The 21,530-nt window shown below is 43.8% G+C and overlaps 1 pseudogene; it reads right to left on the bottom strand.

Moving 5' to 3' along the window:
• Positions 1-1,163: 1,163 nt before the first annotated feature.
• On the bottom strand, positions 1,164-6,278 carry LOC144298911 (large ribosomal subunit protein uL2 pseudogene; annotated as a pseudogene).
• Positions 6,279-21,530: the final 15,252 nt, after the last annotated feature.

Below are 21,530 nucleotides of genomic sequence, written 5' to 3'. Positions count from 1 at the left end.
TCTCACTGGCACCGCAGCAGAAGAAATGTTGAGCCGAGCCCAGTCCCAGCTATGGAATCATAAGGATGCAAAATACTTGTTGGTTTAAGCCACTGAATTTTCTTTAAGAAGAAATAGGTAACTGACAGAGTGGGGGAAGACGATGTGGTAAGCCCAACGGCCCCCAAAGATGTCCACTTCCAAATCCCTGCAATTTGTAAATATGTTACATTTCAAGACGAAAGAGACTGTGGATGGAATTAAGGGTAAGGATCTTCAAACAGGATTGTCTTGGATCATCTGAGCCTAACCTAATCATGTAAAGCCTTATAAGCAGGGAACTTTCTCTCGCTGGAATCAGAGAGACATAGCAGAAGAAGTAGGAGAGGTTGAAGCTATAAGGAAGATCTGACCTACTTTACTGCAGTGGGGGGGACGAGGTGGGGTAGTTGGAAAGCCTAAGTAACCCAAGAAGTCTCTCAAAGGAGCAAAGACTGGCTCTTGGGTGACGACCAGAAAGGAAACTGGGACCCCAGTCCTGCCACCATGAGAAACAACTTGGCCAACAACCTGATTGGGCTTAGACGTCAATCTATCCCCGGGCTCTCCAGAAGGGAATAAAGACCTGCCAGTGCCTTGATTGCAGCTTTGTGAGACTTGAAGCAAGGGATCCAGCTGAGCCATGCTATGCCTGGACTTCTGACCTACAGAACTGTGAGATAAGAAATGGGTGTTGCTTTAAGCCTCTGTGTGGTCATTCATTACAGCGGCAATAGAAACCCTATACACCCGATGTGTAAACTGACCACAGCCTGGCAATATGAGCCATACGAACTTCAAGGAGTGTGCCCCAGACTATGGGCAGAGGAGGGAGCAGCCAACTGTGAGGGAGAGTGGAGAAGTCTTTCTGAGGAAGGAGGAGTTTGAATGGTGTTTTGAAGGAGCAGTGTCTCACTTCAGACTTCCTGGGAAACTTGCCCCAAAACAAAGATTTGAGGGCAGGTAGCTGTTTTAGGTGATAATCCCAGGAAATATTAGCAGAGGAACAAGAAAGTGAGGCAGGGGAAGGTAAGAAAACAATAAAAATGAATCACCAAGTGAGTGACCCGTTGTAGGCAAACAGTGTTCAATCCTTTCAGGGGAAAGAGGAGCAGGGAAACAGTGTAGACTATGCCTCAGAACTGTCATATTTGAGGATCAATAGGACAGGAGGATGACCAACTCCTCTCATCATCAGCTAAGAGCTTTTTTCTGGGGGCATTAATTTCCTGATACTTCTGGTGTGTCGTGTATGTATGCAGAGCAGCTACCAGAAACTTCAAAAAGCTCTCAGGCAGAAAGTTGCAGGTGTTGGCCCCTTGAAGTGTGGGTGGCATGAACTTCTGAACCAGTCGGGGCCCAGAGGTAGGGGTAGGACACCTACACATGTGCAAGGGGTGAGGTTTACCAGGCACAGACCAGAGAAGGTGTTCCTGGCAGAGGTACACTACTCTATGAGTAGTCAAACTCATAGAGAAAGGAAGTAGAACAGTAGTTGCCAGGAGATGAGGGAAGGGGTAAAGAGGATTTATTGTATAATAGGCACAGAGTTTCAATTCTGCAAGATGAAAAATGCTGTGGAGATTATAGTGGTGATGGTTGCACAGTGATATGTATATACTTAATACCACTCAACTGTACATTCTCTCTCCTTCTCCCTTTGCCCCCCACCCACCTAAAATGAATAAATAAATCTTAAAAAAAGAGGCATATATAACAAACATTTGTTTATTTTTAAATGTTTTGGTAGGCGCATTTCAATATAATTGGTTTCCTTTGTATCCTTAAATATTTTGTTTTATGAATTTCAAAACATTATTCTAAGAAAGAGGTCCACATACTTCACCAGGCCTGCAATAAGTCCACACACACACACACACACACACACACACACAAAATAGGGGCCTCTGGGTGGCTCAGTTGACTATGCATCTGACTCTCGGTTTTGATCTCGGGTTATGATCACAGGGTCCTGGGATCAAGCCCCCAAGTTGGGTTCTGCACTCAGTGTACAGTCTGCTTATCCTTCTCCCTTCCTCCCTGTTCCTCCCCCATACCTCCCCCACTCACAGTCACTCTCAAATAAATAAATAAATAAATAAATAAATAAATAAAATCTTTTAAAAATAAGAAAGAAAGAAAAAGAAATGAAGGAAGGCAGAAAGAAAGTAACAAGTATAATCTGACACGTAGTTGCAGTTATAGAGGGCTTTATTAAGTGTGGCTATATTCTAGGGGTCATGATCTGACTTGTGTGGCATGATACACAATTATCTGATAATAAATTCATACAAGTAAAAGTTCTGACCAGATTTGCTTGCCTGGGTGATAAATGTACAGCGTGGTCCTCAGTCCTCTTCCACCCCACACATCCCCATTAAGAGCTGTGGCTCACCCTGGTGCTGAACCTCATTGAGTCAGAGCCAGGTTTCTTTGGGGACAGATATGCTATCTGTGGGGAAATGCATGTGTGGGTGGAAAAAATCCCTCGGGTTTTCTGATAGCACTCTCTTAACCTCAGCAGCTGCCCTTTCTCTATTCCTTGATAAACATTGTGAAAACAAAAATACTGGTACCCAAGAGGAGCTAGAGGAAAGGTGGTCACTGTTGCTCTTTCTGGAAAAGTAGAATTTGAGCAGACATATTCAAATAAGTGATTATGTTCATGATGAATCTATGGGGATGAATATAAATTCCAGTTGGGTTAGAAAGGGAAGGATTTCAAGCTAATGAGGCAGAAATGCCTAGCTATTCCTGAAATTCTTTTCCTCTACCTCCTGGGGCTTCCTGACCACATTTCCCAGTGTCTCCTGATGTGGGGTGGAACCCTGGGATTTTGGTCTGATTAAAGGAAGTTTGGCAGATGTGAAATCCATCACTTCCAGGCTCAGCTCTTGAAAGCTTCCCACAGGCAGACATCCTCGTTGCTTTCACTCCCTTTGCTGCAGTCTTGGTGGGAGGCCTATAATCGCAAGGGTCAGTGGAAGGACAATGGAGGCCACAGCATATCCCAGTTAAGGATGCATCTTTCCCATTAGCCCTGGGAGAGGCTAGATCCTGCCTAGATCATGTGCTTGTTCTTGCATGAATCACTGTGGCCTGGGACATGAATGACTAGGGCATGATCCCATCCCTGGGGTGACAAATTGGCCCAGTCAGTCTCAAATCAGATGGAGTGTATTGGTTTCTCATCACTGCTATGATAATTTACCACAAATTTAGTGGCTTAAAATAACAAGTTTATTATCTTACAGTTCTAGAGGTCAGAAGTCTAAAATAGGAAATGCTGGGCTAAAATCAGGGTGTTGGCCAGCCTTCCTTTTAGAGGCTCTAGAGGACAATCCATTTCCTTGCCTTCTCCACCTTATAGAATACTCTTGCATGTCACAGCTTGTGCCCAATTTTTCCACTTTTGAAGCCAGTAACATCCATGTCATGCTGTCATCTTTGTAGTTCAAGTTCTGTCTCCCTTCTTCCACTTAAAAGGACATGGTGATTACATTGGGTCCACTGGATAATCCAGAGGATTATAATCCCACTGGATAATCTTCCACATTAAAGTCAGCTGACCAGTGATCTTCATTCCTTCCACAACCTTAATTCCCTTTTGCCTCCAATGTACATATTTATAGGTCCCATGGATTGTGATATGGATATCTTTGGGGGACCTTTATTCTGCATACTACATAGAGCAAACACAACTACAATGAGAAGAGAAAGGTGATTCCCCATTGGAAGGACTGCTGGATAGACAAGAAGCATATGTCCTCTCCCACACCACTTCCAGATTTCTTTCTTTCTTTCTTTCTTTCTTTCTTTCTTTCTTTCTTTCTTTCTTTCTTTCTTTCTTTCTTTCTTTCTTCTTTCTTTTTCTTTCTTTCTTTCTTTCTTTCTTTCTTTCTTTCTTTCTTTCTTTCTTTCTTTCTTTCTTTCTTTCTTTCTTTCTTTCTTTCTTTCTTTTCTTCTTTCTTTTCTTCTTTCTTTTAGGACACACTTTATTAAGTCCCTCAAGCCTAGTTCTCCTTCTCCTGCACGTCTTGGTTCCCCGGAGACGCCCAGTCCGGCGGGCAGCAGTGAGACCCACCTTGCGGCCGGCAGGGGCATCTCTGCGGGTAGTAGAGGGTTTGCCCGTGTGCTGGTGGTTGCCACCTCCGGAGGGATGCTCCACGGGGTTCATGGCCACACCCCGCACACGTGGCCAGCAATTCCTCTTTGCCTTGTACTTGCGGTAGGCGCGGCAGCCTTCAGAAGGGGCTTGTCGGCGCGGCCCCGTCCAGCGACCACAGCCACCAGGCTCTGGCGGCGGAGAAATGACCTTCTTTGAACCCGACGGCAGCTTCACTCGGGTCTTCTTGGTCTCCGGGTTGTGGGAGATGATGGTCGCCTAGTTCCCGGAGGCTCGGGCGAGCTTGCCCCTGCCACCAGGCTCTCCAGACAGCACACGACGGCCCCGGGCACAGTGCCCACCGGGAGCACATGCCCTGCGGCGCTGGGCTTTCTTGCCGCAGCGCACGAACTGGCCGGTGTGTCCGCCCTCGAAGCGCTGAGCAGCTCCGTCCGCTCCTTCAACCGGTCCGGATCCCGGAAGACGACCTCGGCGAGGGGTGCCCCGCGGCCCGGGTGCTGGATGATGTCCTTCACGATGCCCTTGGTGTAGCCGCGCCGCTCGGAGCACGGAGCCGGCGCCCTTCCTCTGCCCACGGACGCCGCGGCCCCTGGCGGTCTCCTGCGCTGCTGCTGGGGACGTGACTGGTGCCGCCACTCGGGAAACTGTGCGGAGGCTCCTCAAAGAGTTGCAAATAGACCTGCCCTACGACCCAGCAATTGCACTGCTGGGGATTTACCCCAAAGATACAGGTGCAGTGAAACGCCGGGACACCTGCACCCCGATGTTCATAGCAGCAATGTCCACAATAGCCACACTGTGGAAGGAGCCTCGGTGTCCACCGAAAGATGAATGGATACAGAAGCTGTGGTCTATGTATCCGATGGAATATTCCTCAGCCATTAGAAACGACAAATACCCACCATTTGCTTCGACGTGGATGGACCTGGAGGGTATTATGCTGAGTGAAGTAAGTCAATCGGAGAAGGACAAACATTATATGTTCTCATTCATTTGGGGAATATAAATAATAGTGAAAGGGAATATAAGGGAAGGGAGAAGAAATGAGTGGGAAATATCAGAAAGGGAGACAGAACATGAGAGACTCCTAACTCTGGGAAACGAACTAGGGGTGATGGAAGGGGAGGAGGGCCAGGGGTGGGGGTGACTGGGTGGCAGGCACTGAGGGGGGCACTTGATGGGATGAGCACTGGGTGTTATTCTATATGTTGGCAAGTTGAACACCAATAAAAAATAAATTTATTATTTAAAAAAAGTGCATCTTGGTGCACTTCATCTGTACCTTTATTAAGCACTTTTAGCAGATGTTTGTGATGTCCTATGTCACACCTTCTCAACTCGCCTGATTTTAGCACGCCTTTGACAGTCAGTTTTCATGCTTTGTCAGCATTCTTTATAAAGCTTACGTGGAAACTACTCTGCTTTCTTGAAGACAATGGAAGTTCCCTTGGGAAAATTCAGGTAACTAGAAAGTGCAAGGGAGCTAATGCCCTGGGAGGGAGCAATGTTCATCTAAGGGGGGATGGAATCAACAGTTAAATGCCACAGCCTCCATCCTCTGGTAGAACACTTCTGATGTGCTTTGTCCATGGTTCTTCAGAAGGTCCCAGTGGGACTGAGCCTCAGATGCCCACAGCGGTAACACACTTGTGTGGGCTTTTTGCCCTTCCGTGTTTTTTTTTTTCCTTTCTTTTCTTTCTTTTTTTTTTTTTTTTTATTTATGATAGTCACAGAGAGAGAGAGAGAGAGAGAGGCAGAGAGAGAAGCAGGCTCCATGCACTGGGAGCCCGATGTGGGATTCGATCCCGGGTCTCCAGGATCACGCCCTGGGCCAAAGGCAGGCGCCAAACCGCTGCGCCACCCAGGGATCCCCCCTTCCCTGTTTTGTTCTCCCTACCCCTCACTCCTGCTTCCTGGGATCATCTCCCAGGCAGGCTACCCACACCCACGTCCTTCTTTCAGATCGTGCTTTTTTGGAGGAACCCAACTAAAACAGCACTTACACCTCATGTTTTATGGAGAGTCAGTGATGTAGGGCTCAGCAGGTTAGAGCCTCGCTGGTACAATCCAGCACAGCTGGCTTACAGGTACCTGTTCTGACTGGCTGGCATCCAGTGGATTGGTTGGTGCCCATGTCATATAAGTCACCTCCCACTTATGAGATCTCTCAGTGCCATAACATAAATCACTGTCCCTGACATGTCCTTCTTGGCTGCTTATGAGTTTCTCATTCAAGACATGTGGGTAGTGAATATAAATAACTTTTTTTTTTTTAATTTTTTTTTATTTATTTATGATAGTCACACAGAGAGAGAGAGAGAGAGGCAGAGACATAGGCAGAGGGAGAAGCAGGCTCCATGCACCGGGAGCCTGACGTGGGATTTGATCCTGGGTCTCCAGGATCGCGCCCTGGGCCAAAGGCAGGCGCTAAACCGCTGCGCCACCGAGGGATCCCTGAATATAAATAACTTAAATCATAGTCCTACTGGGCCATGTGCTAAAGTCTGTGTTCCATAAATGGGGAGAAAAGGTTATCCGAGGTGACTCCCCACTCCCCCCCTTCAGTTCAGGCTGAGGTCAGGGTTGTTTATTTGAATGCTGGCAATCACCCTGGGAATTTATTTAGGTGCCAAGGGAAACATGAGGACAGTGGACTCCAGAAAGATTGTGCTCCAAGGTACATAAGATAGCAGGCACAAACCCAGGAGAGGACACCAGGGGCTTGCCCTAGACACAACAAATGCCTGGTGACTTCTTGGTTGGCTAATGCAGACAGCATTTAATCTATGGGCCAGAGGGAGATGATGCAGAAGGCAGAGACACAGACTTCAAGAAGGCTTTTGTAGTCTCTCTGTGGTCCAGCACCCACTAAGCCCAGAGATGCAACATCTCTTATGAAACCTTGTCCCTCCTGCAGGTACTGGCAGAGCTAAGAATGAGGTCTTCGCACACTTAGCATGCCTGGCAGCCCCTTTCCCCGTGTCAAGGAAGCTGAGTCTGAAATGAAGAGCTCCATATGGGAAGTTTAGGGGGAGAAGTTTTGGGAACAAAATAGAGGAAGTAAGTGAGGGGGGTTGGGCAGATTGGGAAATGGCTGTGATGCTGTCACTGTACAGGTTTCAACCAAACCCACTCAGAGCTCTGGAATTGGGTGGCCCTTCAGAGCTGTCTTGACTGGAAGCAACCCATCTTTGGACTCAGGCTACCTCCAGGAAGGTCACATAGCCCTGGTTAAGGTAGCCACCAGGGGCCAACCCTCCTGGCAATGGAGGTGGTGAGTTTCTTGGTCCTGAAGTGAGGATCTTGACAAGACACCAGAGCACCTGTTACAATTACTGCATACCACTGCCCCCTTGGTCCCACAAAGGCCCTCACACCCTGACCCTCGTCTTTAGTGACCTTCAGCTTCCCTGGAAACTGAAAGAGCTGCTTTTACCTTAAAGATGTTAGTGGCTGGCTACACATACAAAATAAATACAGGTTGCATTTTAGTAAAATTATCCTGCCTGCCCTCAAATGGAGTATTTTAGAGCCTTCAGAGCAATCAGGCTTGGTTCTATTTGATGTTCGCATTAATGTTGACTTTAAGAATTAATATTAAATAGGGTGGGATAGTTTCCCATATGACAGATGAAAAAGCCAAGGTTTGGAGAAGGTAAAAAACAAAATGACTAAGAGAAGAGCCAACCTAGAGCCTAAGCCTCCTGACTTACTGTTTCCAGTCTGCAAGAGAATAAAATACCTTGAGCTGTCCCATGTACACTTGTCAGGGAGACACACTGCCCCCCCACCCCCATGATCCTGGCCTCACTTCAGGGCTACTAGAAAGAATGGCAATCTAGAAAGAAACTTCTTTATAAAGAGGAGAAGGCTCTGTTTAAATCCACATGCCATAGGAAGGAAGAAAGATGCCTATTGTACCTGTGGTACAAGATCCCTTTTCTCTGGGACAGTGGGGAGATTTGTGGAGGGAGGATACCAGGGAAGGTCAGGGCATGAAGGTAAAAAAAAAAAAAAAAAAGCTGAGCAGAAACGGGCTGTGCTTCAACTTGCTCCACAGTGAAGCAGAGCCTAGCCTCTGGGTGGTGTCCACCTTCTGCATGCTGGCTGTACTCTGAGTCTTAAAGGCATTGCTGTCACAGAGGTGTCCTCGCTCAGTGACTGTGGAAGGAGGGGACTCCATTTCAGTGCAGGAAACCTGGTAAGGATTGTGTGCGGGACTTGGGTCGAGACACCAGGACTCTCCCAGCTTCCCTTTCCTCACCTGAGAGGCAGATGGTGCTGGGAGAACCAGATTGAAACAATTGGGTGAATGGAGAGTTCTTTGAAGGGGTTAGGGAGCAGAATGGGGAGAGTCACTAGATGTACTTTCCTGGGTGTTGGTGGCTGGATCTTTTAAAGCAAAACCACTGATTTAAAAACCCTTAAGTAAGAAGTTCATGTATGGATATTCCCAATGATTCTGATGTGAGGTCTGGCGATTATGTCAGCCTGGGTGTCCTGGAAACAAAGTTGTCTTAGACTGTCTGCTCTTTGCAGTTTCTCTCTTCTGCTCCTGTGGCCACCTCTGTGCGTCTTCTCTGCCACAGCAGACTCCATAGCTTTGTCACCAGAGTCCCCAACCTGGCACTGCGTTTTACTCCCCCTTTTGTGCCCTCCCCCCCCCTTGGCTAGCAGGCCTCTGGGGACTGGAAGAAGGACTCCATGTAGGATGCAGAGAATGGAAGAAGCATCCCTGCTCATGGGAAAGCTAACCCGTAGGCCAGGATCAGGAGGCTGATGGGGTGGAGGAAGAAGGCTCCGTGGTAAGGAGGAGGATGGGGATGAAGGTGAGGAGGAGGATGGAGATGAAGGTGAGAAGGAGGATGGATATGAAGGTGAGAAGGAGGATGGATATGAAGGTGAGGAGGAGGATGGGGATGAAGGTGAGGAGGAAGATGGAGATAAAGGTGAGGAGGAGGATGGAGATGAAGGTGAGGAGAAGGATAGAGGTGAAGGTGAGAAGGATGGGGATGAAGGTGAGGGGACTAACATGGTTGCAGGCAAATGGGATGACCATGTTAACATTTACCAGGATGATCAGACAGCATGAAAGGAAAAGTTAAAGGAGACAGACAGACACAGAGAGAGAGACCTGCTTACCTATATTCACTTTCCACTTCCCATCTCAGAATCTCAATGTGGTCACCTTGGTGTAGGGTCTGCACCCCACCCTGCAGGCAGTGCCACCGCAAAGGTGAGTTGCTGCCCATCACCAAAAAAAAATCACCATGTGAATGTGGGACAGGGCAGGAGGAGACAACGGAAGTTCCAAGGACCTGCTTTTTTCCTTAAAAATACTTCGAAAAGGAATTCTTTTTAGTATTTTTAATTTAAATTTAATATTTTTAACATTAGAAAATATATGTAGCACTTTTTACTTACTAGCTTATTATTATTTTTTTTGACGTATACATATTTAACATCGCGTTAGGGTCAGCCACGCTTAATGACCTCCAGCAACCAAATAAGGCTTCAGAGTGCCTTCTGACCCACTTCTAACTTTACTTGTGGTGTGATCATGTTCATTACAATCTCAAGAGAAACACACACACACACACACACACACACACACACACCTTGTAAAAAGAGAAGCAAAACAACAAGAAGTCTTATCCCAAGCATTCCATGAACTTTTTTGTGTGTTTGTTGTAGAGGTCCATTTGAACCCCAGAATTAGCTTAAAGATTATTTTAAGCCTAAGACTTTTGAGATTCAACAGATGCAGAAAAAAGCCTCCTTGAGCTTCCCATATCTGAGGAAAAGCTGCAATTTCTGGGAAATGAGGCTACTATAAATCTCCTAGGAGGGAAGAGTTTTATGAAGATGGGAATACCATTCACACCTGTACAGACAAATGTTATCACAAAGTGCTTATTTCTCACCTGTTCTAAAAACTCATTCATCTTTCCTTTTTTTAAAAAAAGATTTTATTTATTCATTTATTTGAGAAAGAAAAAGTGCAAGCTGGGGAAGGGGCAGAAGGAAAAGGAGAAGCAGATTCCTCACTGAGTGGGGAGCCCCATGCAGGACTCCATCTCAGGAATCTGGGATCATGACTTGAGCAAAGGCAGATGCTTAACTGACTGAGCCAGCCATGTGCCCCCTCCTAAAGAAAAGAAGCTTTCCTAAAGACATCTGGAAGCCTTTCTCCTTCCTCCATTTCCTCTACTAAATTAGGTGCATAGGGATTTAACTTTAACCATTTGGTAAGTCAGCTACTTTTTCTGTTGGCTCCTATATGCGTGGGAGACAAACCTTTTTTCTCCTTTGTCAGTTTAGTTCACAGGCCTCTCAGGTACTGAGCATAAGAGGGTGGAAGAAAAGTTTTTCCTCCCCTACAATATCCTTAGCTGTCTTGTAAGTGGTTGGTTTGTACAAGATGGTTTAAAAGGTCAAAGACAAGATCTCTCCCACTTTTATTTGTCACTGAAGTTGCTATTTATTTGTTTGGCCTGTTTGATATATGTGTGAAACAATGTCTAACAATTAGTTGGATTCTTATTTTGCTGAATTGTTCTAACAATAACAGCAGTAGCAACAACAAAAAGTAATCATATTGGATAATAATTATAGTATACTCCCTAAATGCCAGGCATCATTCCAGGCCTGTTGATTCACTTATTCTTACAACTCCATGATGTATATAGATGCATTAAAAAAAAAAACAAAAAGGCACAGAGAGGTCAAGTAAATCACCCAAGGTCACCCACCCAGAGGGCATCTCTAATGGCCAGTTGGGAAATCCTGACCTTATCTAGAAGCATATCAGAAACTAGCCTTAAGGATATCAGATTCTAAAACCTTAGAAGCCTCTTCTCTTTTCCTTATGACCTTCCCAAATCGTAGATGTACAATCCTTTCTGTCGTTCTATTTTTGAAAACATTTTCTTCTTCTGGGTTTAAAGAGGAAGTGTTTTCTCTACCCCTTTGAATTCCAGGTTAGTCCCTTGTACTGTAGAATTTCCTGTCTCACTCCTCCTCATTCCTTTGTTTTGCTCTCCTCTTTTTAAGGGGGCCTATCTTTGTTTCTTTGTTCTGCCTGTATCTCCATACTGTTCTGGGAGTGGTTTACCTATGGTTTATCTTACCTCCAAGGCAAGAATGCCATGGAATAGACCAATACACAACTGTAATGTCATTTGGTTGTTGGAGTTGAATAATTTCATGCAGGCTGTAAACTGCTTAACGGTGTGGGTATCACCACACTTTTCTCCACCAGAGCACAAAAAATACTTATTGAATTGCACTGCAATGACAAAGCATGTGGGGAATGAAGTCACCAGAATAGGGCTGGCTCTTGGAGAGTCCTGGAGAAGGGGATGAGTAAGGCTCAGGTATCACAACAAATGATCACTGAGTTCACTCAAATTCCGGACTGGGCATTCAGCTACAACCTGGAATAATTCAACAATGCTAAAGTGTGAACTTTATTTATTCATGTATGAATGGACGCAGTCAGTCAACTTGTCATTCCATTCAATAAGCAGCCTTTTAGGTGTTTGGAATCACCTGGGATTTGGAGAAGAAAAGATAAAGAAGACTGTGGGCTTACCCTGAAGAATTTACAGCTGTAAAGGGAAGATCGATAAAGTAACAGGTAGGAAACACATGCAATAATCCAGGTGAAAATTCGATTCAAGAGTCTGAATCCTCCATGAAACCCAAGGACAATTCATAATCAAACAAACATTTGTTTTGTTCTTTAGTTTCATAATCCGTACCTAAAAGCCTTGGTTAAATGACTTTGCTGTTAATAAGCCATCATTCTTTGTTTCTTCATGAAGTGGTGGCCCAGTTGTCTTTCCCCCTTTATCTATATGTAGCACTATTTAGAAATAAGTGGGAAACTGGGAAACAAAGTGAAAGGGGGAGAGAGAGACACAGAGACAGAGTGAAGGTCTAATATCATAGCATACTGACCTGCAAGGTAACAGAGGTTCTTTCTCCAAGCTCCAGGACTTTTCCCATTATACAAAACCTTTATTGTTATATTCATGGTGATTTTATATTCACAGCAATACAGTTGCTGCCCTGAGTCTCTGGTAGATTTTCTAGCTGAGTGAGGAACTTCGTGCTGCAATAACCCCAAGCCAAGTCGAGCTTTCCCTGGGGAGCAAAGAGAATGAACTCCAGGAATGCCATACCACTGATGTTTCCATCACTTCAATCTGGAAACTTCATCATTGGTGATGATGGAAAGAAGATTCTCGTCTAAGCTGCACCTTCGACCGTGAAAGCAGCATGGAATCTTCCTTAAATGATTGTATGACTGTACTAAGCCAGAGCAAACCGCAAAGGATGAAGAGCATCCATCTAGATTAAGGGAGACTTAAAGGAGCCAAGGCCAATTTTTTTTTCACTTGCTTTGAGTGGAATTGTGTCAGTCTCCACTCTCTGGTTGTCAGGAAGAGGAAGCTTTTGCCACCAGATGTTTTCTCAGAAGAGAACGGGTTGAGTGCATAAGGAAACCGTAATGATAAAATGAATTTAAAGCTTTTTATCATTAAGCTATAGAAAAGAAGAGGTATAAAAGGACATTCAGTATGGCAAGATGAGTTACATTCCATGTAGCAAATGTTTTATGGTTGGTTTCAGGATGAAAGGAGTCAAGATACTCAAAGCCCTTAGTGCCAGCTCATAGGAAATATTATTACATATTAAGTATTTTTCTTTTTTTTAAGATTTTATTTATTTATTCATGAGAGACACAGAGAGAGGGAGAGGCAGAGACACAGGCAGAGGGAGAAGCAGGCTCCCTGCAGGGGGCCCCACGTGGGACTCCATCCCAGGTCCCCAGGATCACGATCTGAGCCAAAGGCAGATGCTCAACCACTGAGCCACCCAGGTGCCCCCTTGTATACCCTTCTATATTAGTTTTCTATGGCCACTGTGACAAATTATCACGAGATTAGTGGCTAAAACCAACACAATTTATCATTTTACAGTTCTGCAGGTCAGAAAAGATAACCTGAGGCATAATAAAAATTTTAAGAGTTGGAGCAAAAATGAGTTCAAATTGAGCAGTGCCAAACCAGAAGTGGGTAGAAGTGCTCTATCACAGGAATGAGGAGAAACATTATTTCTCTTTTGTAGAGAAAAAGTGGAAGCAAAGCAAGAACATTATTTGATTGGCAGTGGCTGCTGAAGCATTTGCCTCACTTGGGAGAGCCTAGTCAACTGTAATTGGTTTCAATTTCTTAACTTTGAGGCATGTATGGGTTTAGGGTTTGGCTTGTTTACATAGGCTAAGGTATTAGAACCACTTCATCTAATGGCCTCCTTGTTTAATTAATTTAAAAGAAGTTGACCATGGGTCAGCAGGGCTGTGTTCCTTCCACAGGCTCTAGGGGAGATCCTCCTACCTTGCCTTTTCCAGATCCTAGAGCCATATGCATTCTTTGGCTCCTGGCCCCACTACTTCCAAAATCACATTTCCTGTTTTGATTTTGACCCTCCTGCCTCCCTCTTATAAGGATCCTTGTAATGACATTGGAACCAACTGAACAATCCAAGATCATCTTTCCATTTCAAGATCTTTCATTTAATCACATCTGCAAAGTCCCTTTTTTCCCATGTGAGGTGATATATTGACAGGTTCTGAGGATTAGGATGTGGCCATCTTTGGAGAGGCAATTGTTTGGTTCACCATACTTCTCTCAGCTCCTGCCTCCACCTCCTGCCCCAACTGTAATGATAGTAATTTCTATAGGCTGCAGGGCCACTATGTGCAGGCCCTGTGAGGTGGGTTTTAGAGACAGCAGAAATGCAGCTGGGTAAAATGGTTACTGTCAGGGTCTGACTATATCCTCTCACATTTTACCATTTCTGGGGCCAGGGATAGATTATCAACTGCCCACATCTACAATTATTTGCCTGAGGGTCTGTCCTTCTCCTGTGGGAGCAAGGAGTAGGGGAGGTGGGACAGCCAGAAAGGCCAAGGAATTAATGCTCCCCCTGCCCACCCCAAGTAGCCCTCCATCAATAGCTGATAAAGAACCAACTCTTTTGCCCTGTGGTTGGGAAAATTCTTAGGTGCCTCAAGATCTGTTTCCAGGGAATCCAAACCAGGACACTGGAGCAATTTAAGTAACTTGCCCAATGCCTCATGGCTAGTAAGTACAGGGGTTGGACTTGAACCCAGATCTGCCTGCAAAACTCATGCTCTCAGTTATTTCTCTTAGCTGGCTTCTTGCTGTTATACCTGAGGAAGATGGCTGATTTGGGATGATCAAGATCAAGCTAGAAGGTATCCCCTTTCAGTTTCCTGATTTGGAAGAAGAGAAAATTCCCAGAAGGTGGGTAGAGGCTGCAATTCAGCCATTTGAGATCCAGAACGGTTGGGGGTTGTGAATCTCAGGCTGCAGCAACCTACTGAGCCCTAAGCACACTTGGGTACCACATACAGAATCATGGGCCAAGTGGGAGTCATTATTTTATTATTATATCCTTATTTTATTGTCATTTATTGTCACTGATTTCCAGTTCAACTGCAGGACATAGTAACAAGGAACTGGGCTTACAAAAATATGTACACACATGTACTTTATCAGTACTCACATGTGCTTAGGGTAGTACACATCAGGGCATGGACCATGACTCTAGCTGGAAGAGGTAAGTTTCTTAAATGTGGCTCGACTAGAATGTAGCGTTCCTGGAATATGCATTTCAGACCATAAGCTGCCTGCATTATTGAAGAACAAAATGAAATAGGTAAGATGTCTCTCTTTTTTTAGCCTTTAGGGCTGGTTCTGACGTAATTTGAAATGTGATTTCACAAGGACAGACACTCATGTGGGAGACTAAGACTGATTTCGCTGAAGTCTCTCTACTCCTAAGAGCTGTACCTTCTAAGAAAACCCTTGCCTGTGGGGCTTATGTGTTTTTTTTCTGTATTCAAACCCTGTAGTCTCTGGAGGAGAACTCTCTGGAACTCTCTGGTATTACGCTAAGTGAAATAAGTCAGACAAAGACAAATACTCTGTGATTTCACTTATATGTAGAATTAAAAAAACCAAATGAATAAACAAGCAAACAAAATGCAAAAACAGACCCATAAATACAGAAAACAAACTGGTGGTTGTGAGAAGAGAGGAGTGTGGGGAGATGGGCAAAATGAGTAAAGGAGGTGCCAGAGTTATCGGCTTTCAGTAATGGAATGAATAAATCACAAGGATGAAAGGTACAGTATAGGGAATGTAGTCAATGATATTAAAATACCATCGTGTGGTGACAGATGATTCTTAAAAAAGGGTCATATTCAGAATATTGCAAGGCTGCCAATTCACAGTAGATGTACCTGGCACATCCTGCTTAATGCTGGATGACACTTGGTTCTAATCCTGGTTTTGTTACCAACTCATGGTGTAAAACCGTAGGGGAATCTACTTAACCTCTCTATCAGTTACCCAATCAGTGAAACAAAGATAATATTACAGTTTTTGGCTGCACCCTTGATGGAAAGCCTGCAGAATAGTTCATGCTGGTATATTTTTGGTAAATTAATCTACCTCTACAGCTGGACTGTCTCAGGATGCCTAAAAAATATGAGGGTTTAAGAAATTGACTCATTACTGAGTTTTTCAGTCCTTGGAATCCTGTCATGCCTTAATTCTGGTTTTCTCTTCTATTATTGGTTTATAATCCTTGGGCTCTTGAATCTGCCATAACAACTTTATATTATATATCATGTGTTATAGTATATGTAATAATAGATATTATATTAGATACCATGTGTGGTTGCATAGCATTTATTACAAAATTATAATACAGATTTTATTTGAAGTATGGTTGAATCAATTTATTGTTAATAATACGGCAATACCAGTACTATTCAACAATAGCTAAGAGATATAGTCAATGTGACATTACCTGACCAAACTCTTCTTGACTTTTTATTTTTAATATTTTATTTTTAAGTAATCTCTACACACCACATGGGGCTTGAACCCACAACCCTGAGATCAAGAGACACATGCTCCACCAACTGAGCCAGCCAGGAGCCCTGATTTCTTTTAATCCTAAAGTGATTTGCATAGTGTAGCTAGTTCGAGAAATTATTTTCAGAAAAGATGATCCAATTTAACTTTATTCTGAATTCAGTAAAAAAATCTTGAACTATTGTTCGAAAAATGTTGACTTCATCTTGATCAAAGAGTTTGGGACCAAATGTTTTCCCCACCAGAATGATTTCAAAAGATTTATGTGGGGAAAGACAACCACACAGTTTCACAAAGATCCCTAAAACTGACTGTTTGGGCTTGGCTTAGGAAAACAGGGTGGCAGGGAATATTAGAAGATCGTGGGCAAGAGGGATCACTTATGTGCACTTAGAGCACAGTGGTGAAAGGCAAAGGGAGGGAAAGACTGTGAGGCAAATGGTCCCAAAACTGTCAAGGGAAGCTCTAGAAAACTTGGGAATTAGAGAATTCTACTCCCTTACGTGGTAAACTGCAAGAGTAGCCGACACCTTCCGGCTGTAGTTCCCCCTAGTCAGATGTTATTTGCCTGGAGCCAACTCAGTTACATTTAAAAAGGAAATGTGCACACTAATATAGCACATGCAAATTTTTTCAGGGTGGGGGGGGCATCTGTTGTACACAGGCTGGGATGTAGCTGCCTTTCTTGAAAACGGGTCTTTTTGGCTTTCCCATCATATGTTGTAGGTGTCCTTTTGTTGATCCACCCCACTGATGGAAGCAGATAAATCAGAATATAAGTAAGCCAATTGCTCAATTCTGTACAAGCAAAAGAATCCAAGTCATTCAGGTTAGCCTAAAACAGAACACCCCTGTAATGTGATCAACGTGGAAAAAAGCATGCATCAGAGAAGGGAGGACAGAATGAATAAGATACCCCTGGCTGGTAACCCTGCACAGACTTCCAGGAATAAGCAGGCAGCAGGCTCAGAAATGCCACTGATAGCTGGCAAGTCAGCTCTTCCCCAAAGCCCCGGAGATTCTGTGTTTCTTTTTGGCTTTTTGGGTCACTAAAAACAGACTCTTATAATAGCACAAGTTTCTGAAGAGAAATTGAATATAATTCCTTTAATGAATATGGGGATATGAATCTACAGGCTATGAACTCAGTGAAGGATTGGCAACAAGGGGAAAGAACAGGGTGCAAGGCCAGCCTGCCTGGGCACCCACAATTGCTTTGTCTGTTAGGCTACTCAGATGGTATTTAATTCTTTTGTTTATCATTGGTGATTGTGAATGGGTCTATCATTTATCTGATCTTCTGAGTTTTTCTTTTTTTAAAAATCTTATTTGTTTTTGTCTTCTATATTCCCAATAATGGATGTTAAATTTGACAAGAGTATATATAATGAGTCTGTGTCAAAGACAAGGCTCTCGCTTTTGGAAGAATGTTTAAACAAGTCAAACTGAATTTGCTAACTAATTTTTAGGTATTCCATCCTTACGGCTATAAAAATACTTTACTTCAAAAACAAAACAAAACAAAAAAAAAACTTGGGGTGCCTGGCTGGCTCAATCGGTAAAGCATGCAACTCTTGATCTTGGGGTCATGAGTTTGAGTTCCATTATGGAAATAGAGATTACTTTTAAAAAATAAAAATTAAAAAGTAGAAGACCTTTAAAAAATGATAAATAAATAAAACCAAATTTGATATTTTAAAAAAGATTTTATTTATTTATTCATGAGAGACACAGAGAGGCAGAGACATAAAGGCAGAAGCAGGCTCCTCGCAGGGAGCCCAATGCGGGACTCAATCCCTGGACTGAGTTCAGGCCCTCACCTGAAGGCAGATGCTCAACGGCTGAGCCAAGTCAGGTGTCCCCCAAACTTGAATGTATTTATTTATTTTTAAAGGTTTTATTTTATTTTTTAAGATTTTATTTATTTATTCATAGACACAGAGAGAGAGAGGCAGAGACACAGGCAGAGGGAGAAGCAGGCTCCATGCAGGGAGCCCGACGTGGGACTCGATCCCGGGGCCTCCAGGACCACACCCCAGGCTGCGCCACCAGGGCTGCCCCCAAACTTGAATTTAAAAGCTTAACTTTGTCGTTGCAGATCTGAAATCCATGAGCATCTAATCCCCATCATCCCACAAAAGCTCTTGTTTCTCTTTATATTTTAATTCCATATTTTTAGACCTTCTATGACATTATTATTTTTGTTTCTTATGTTGAATGTTTATTTGGACTTACACTGCTCTTCTTTCCTTACGCTGTCTCTAAGCTTTGACTTTTGTTCTCACCCTTTGACACTGTCAAAAATCACAGCTCAGTCCTCTAGCTGTTACTTTCAAATCAACAAATGATCTTAGGGCAAAAACAGTTCTGAGCACCATGCTCCTTTTCTGGATTATTGCCTTATCCTAGATTTTGGCTCAGTAATTCTTTATTCTGTTATCAACTCATCAATCATTTAGATATATATTTATGTATCAACCTGCTTTTATTTTTTTATTATTTTTTAAATATTTTATTTATTTATTCATGAGAGACACAGAAAGAGAAAGAGTGAGTCAGAGACACAGGCAGAGGGAGAAGCAGGCTCCATGCAGAGAGCCCGATGTGGGACTTGATCCCGGGACTCCAGGACCATGCCCTGGGCTGAAGGCACACACCAAACCGCTGAGCCACCCAGGGATCCTCAACCTGCTTTTAAATTGTATACAAGACTTAGCTTGTATTATCTGGCTACCCCTACCAGAAGTGAAGTCAAATAATTTTTTAGCACAGATCTTTACCAATGTGAGATTTTTGGAACTTAAATTTCTTTAAAAAAATTTTTTTAAAGATTTTTTTTATTTATTTGATATATAGAGAGAACACAAGCAGAGGCAGTGGCACAGGGAGAGGGAGAAGCAGACTCCCCAATGAGCAGGGAGCCTGAGGTAGGTAGGGCTCAATTCCAGGACCCTGGGATCATGACCTGAGCAAAGGCAGATGCATAACCAACTGAACCACCCCGGCACCCTGGAACTTACATTTCTATAAGAGAATTCTCACTGTACAGCTCTTATTTATATACAACTCTCTATCTATAGGTCCTGTTTCTCCCATATTTTCCTACTGCTAAATCCCCCATTACCTGCTTTGTGATTTCTTCATTCCACAGGCCATCCCTTTCCTGATTAGTCAATAGGAAGAGTGGAGGTGACAATAAATAATGTTTTTCAACTGCTTGAATGTTATGGTCCTTCTTTCTTCTAGAAGAAGGTAATATCTTTGATGAAGACTGGCAAAATAACTACGGACTCGGTGCAGAGATAAAAATATGGGAACACGGTAACAGCACATATGGCTTTTCTCTGTCTCTGACAGTGGGCAGGAGTAACTTAGGCCAGCTCACAAACATAGCTACAGGGCAGTATGTACTATTACCCCTCAACCCCACCCTCAACTCACTGTGATTTCCTGGGCTTTAATCTGCATCAAGGCCTTTGATGCTTTGAAACTACTTCTGCTGCCTTTGGTGCTGTTGCCATTGTTACCATGGCTACCGCCAAGATCAAGTGATACCTGGACCAGATTATACCTATGGAGATTTCCTTCCTGTTCCAACCCAGCCAAAGATACAACCTTTGAGGCGTATCCATGCCCTTTGTGAAGAATTGATATATGAGCCAAGGTTGCCAAAGAAGCAGGAAAACTTCCTTCCCTGCCTTTGTCTCACAGTCTATGACACTGATTCCAAAGAAGTTTATAAATGAAAATCACAACAAGACACTGTGTTCTACCTACGACGCTGGCAAGATCAAAATGTCTGATAAGATGTGTCAGAAAGGTGGTACAGAAGCAGACATTGCAGGCGGAATATAAATTGATATAATCTTTTGGGAGAATAATTTGGTCATATCAATCACAATTTACAATGCTCATGCCATTTGATTGTGCAAATTCATCCCTACTTTATTCTTTAATATTTGCAAAATGACCTATGTACGATGATAGTCAATGTGGCAGTGTTCCTCGGTCAAAGGTCAGAAACAATGGTAGAGCAGATTCTACGTGGCCTTTCCATATTCCCTTGGCTAACCTCTGAGTTCTCTGGCAGCCAGGGTGGAAAGTTCTGCACATACTAACAAAACTTCCCACCTCAAGCCACCTACAATGCCCTCAAGAGCAACCTTTACTCACTGGGAATGAAAGATAGTGCCTGCCTCAGTTTTCTTGGGCTGTCATAACAAAATACCACAGACGGTGTGGCTTAAAAAAACAGAAACTTTAGAGACAGGCACATCTATTTAAAAACAAAACAAAACAAAAATTCAAAAAATAAATCAATTACCTCACAGTTCTGAACACTGGAGGTTCAAGATCAAGTTCAAGATCAATTTAGTTTCTGGTGAGGGCTCTCTTTCTGACTTGCAGATGGCTGCATTGTGACTATGTCTTCACATGGCCTTTCCTCAGCAAGTATACACAGAGGGAGAGAGAGAAGGCAAGAGAGATAGAGAGAGAGCAGATAGGCACACTCTGGGGTCGCCTCTCAGAAGGACACTAATCCCATTAGAGCAGGGCCCTGCCTTTATGACTTCATCTCACCTTAATCACTTCCACAAGGGCCACATACCCATACATAGCCACACTCGGGGTTAGGGCTTCAACATGTGAATTTAGGAGGATATGGATGTTTGGTTTCTAACAGTGCATAAAACCCCGAGCTCCCTCACAGTGTCTTTTTTTGAGGCACGTTCTACAGTTTCTGAGCAGAGGGGTGTTCAAATTTGATTGTGCAAATTCATCCCTACTTTATTCTTTAATACTTGCAAAATGACCTATGTACGAGGATAGTCAATGCGGCAGTGTTCCTCAGTCAAAGGTCCACCCCCAGTGGAATTGAATCCAGTTTTGCCCAAAGTTATGATTTACATATTAATTTACTCTTTCACAGCTTTTCTCTCTCCCTTTTTTCACTGAGCTTCCTGGAGTCACCTCCTAAATAAATGACCAACATTCAAGACTGTCTTCTCACCAGACAGAGAACCGGTTCCAAACTCAGGGTCAGGTGCTTGCCACTCACGACCAATACTTGAGAGACAAGTCATGGTAGGAAAGGAAAGATTGCTTTATTCATGAAGCCAGCACCCTGGGAAGGTGGTGGACTAATGTCTCAAAGACCATCTTTCCCATCCAGGGGGAGCCAGAGGGCTTTAAAGGGGAAGGCATGAGGAAGGAGGGGGGCTGCGTGCAGGAGGAGGTGTTTGGGCAGTTAGTCCGATGTTGACATGACCCTGCACAGACTTGGTGGCATCCGGGGCAGCCTTGTTCGAATGTGGTCAGGCCTTACCTTCTGGGAAATCTGGGCCTTTGCTCCTCAAGGTCGGTGGTCTGCAAATCTCAGAGTAAGTTAGTCCTGCTACCGATCAAAG

Source organism: Canis aureus, chromosome 26, assembly GCF_053574225.1.
Source record: "Canis aureus isolate CA01 chromosome 26, VMU_Caureus_v.1.0, whole genome shotgun sequence".
NCBI classification, from domain to species: domain Eukaryota; kingdom Metazoa; phylum Chordata; class Mammalia; order Carnivora; family Canidae; genus Canis; species Canis aureus.
Note: the sequence above shows the minus strand (reverse complement) of the source record. Positions and strands in the feature narration are given on the sequence as shown.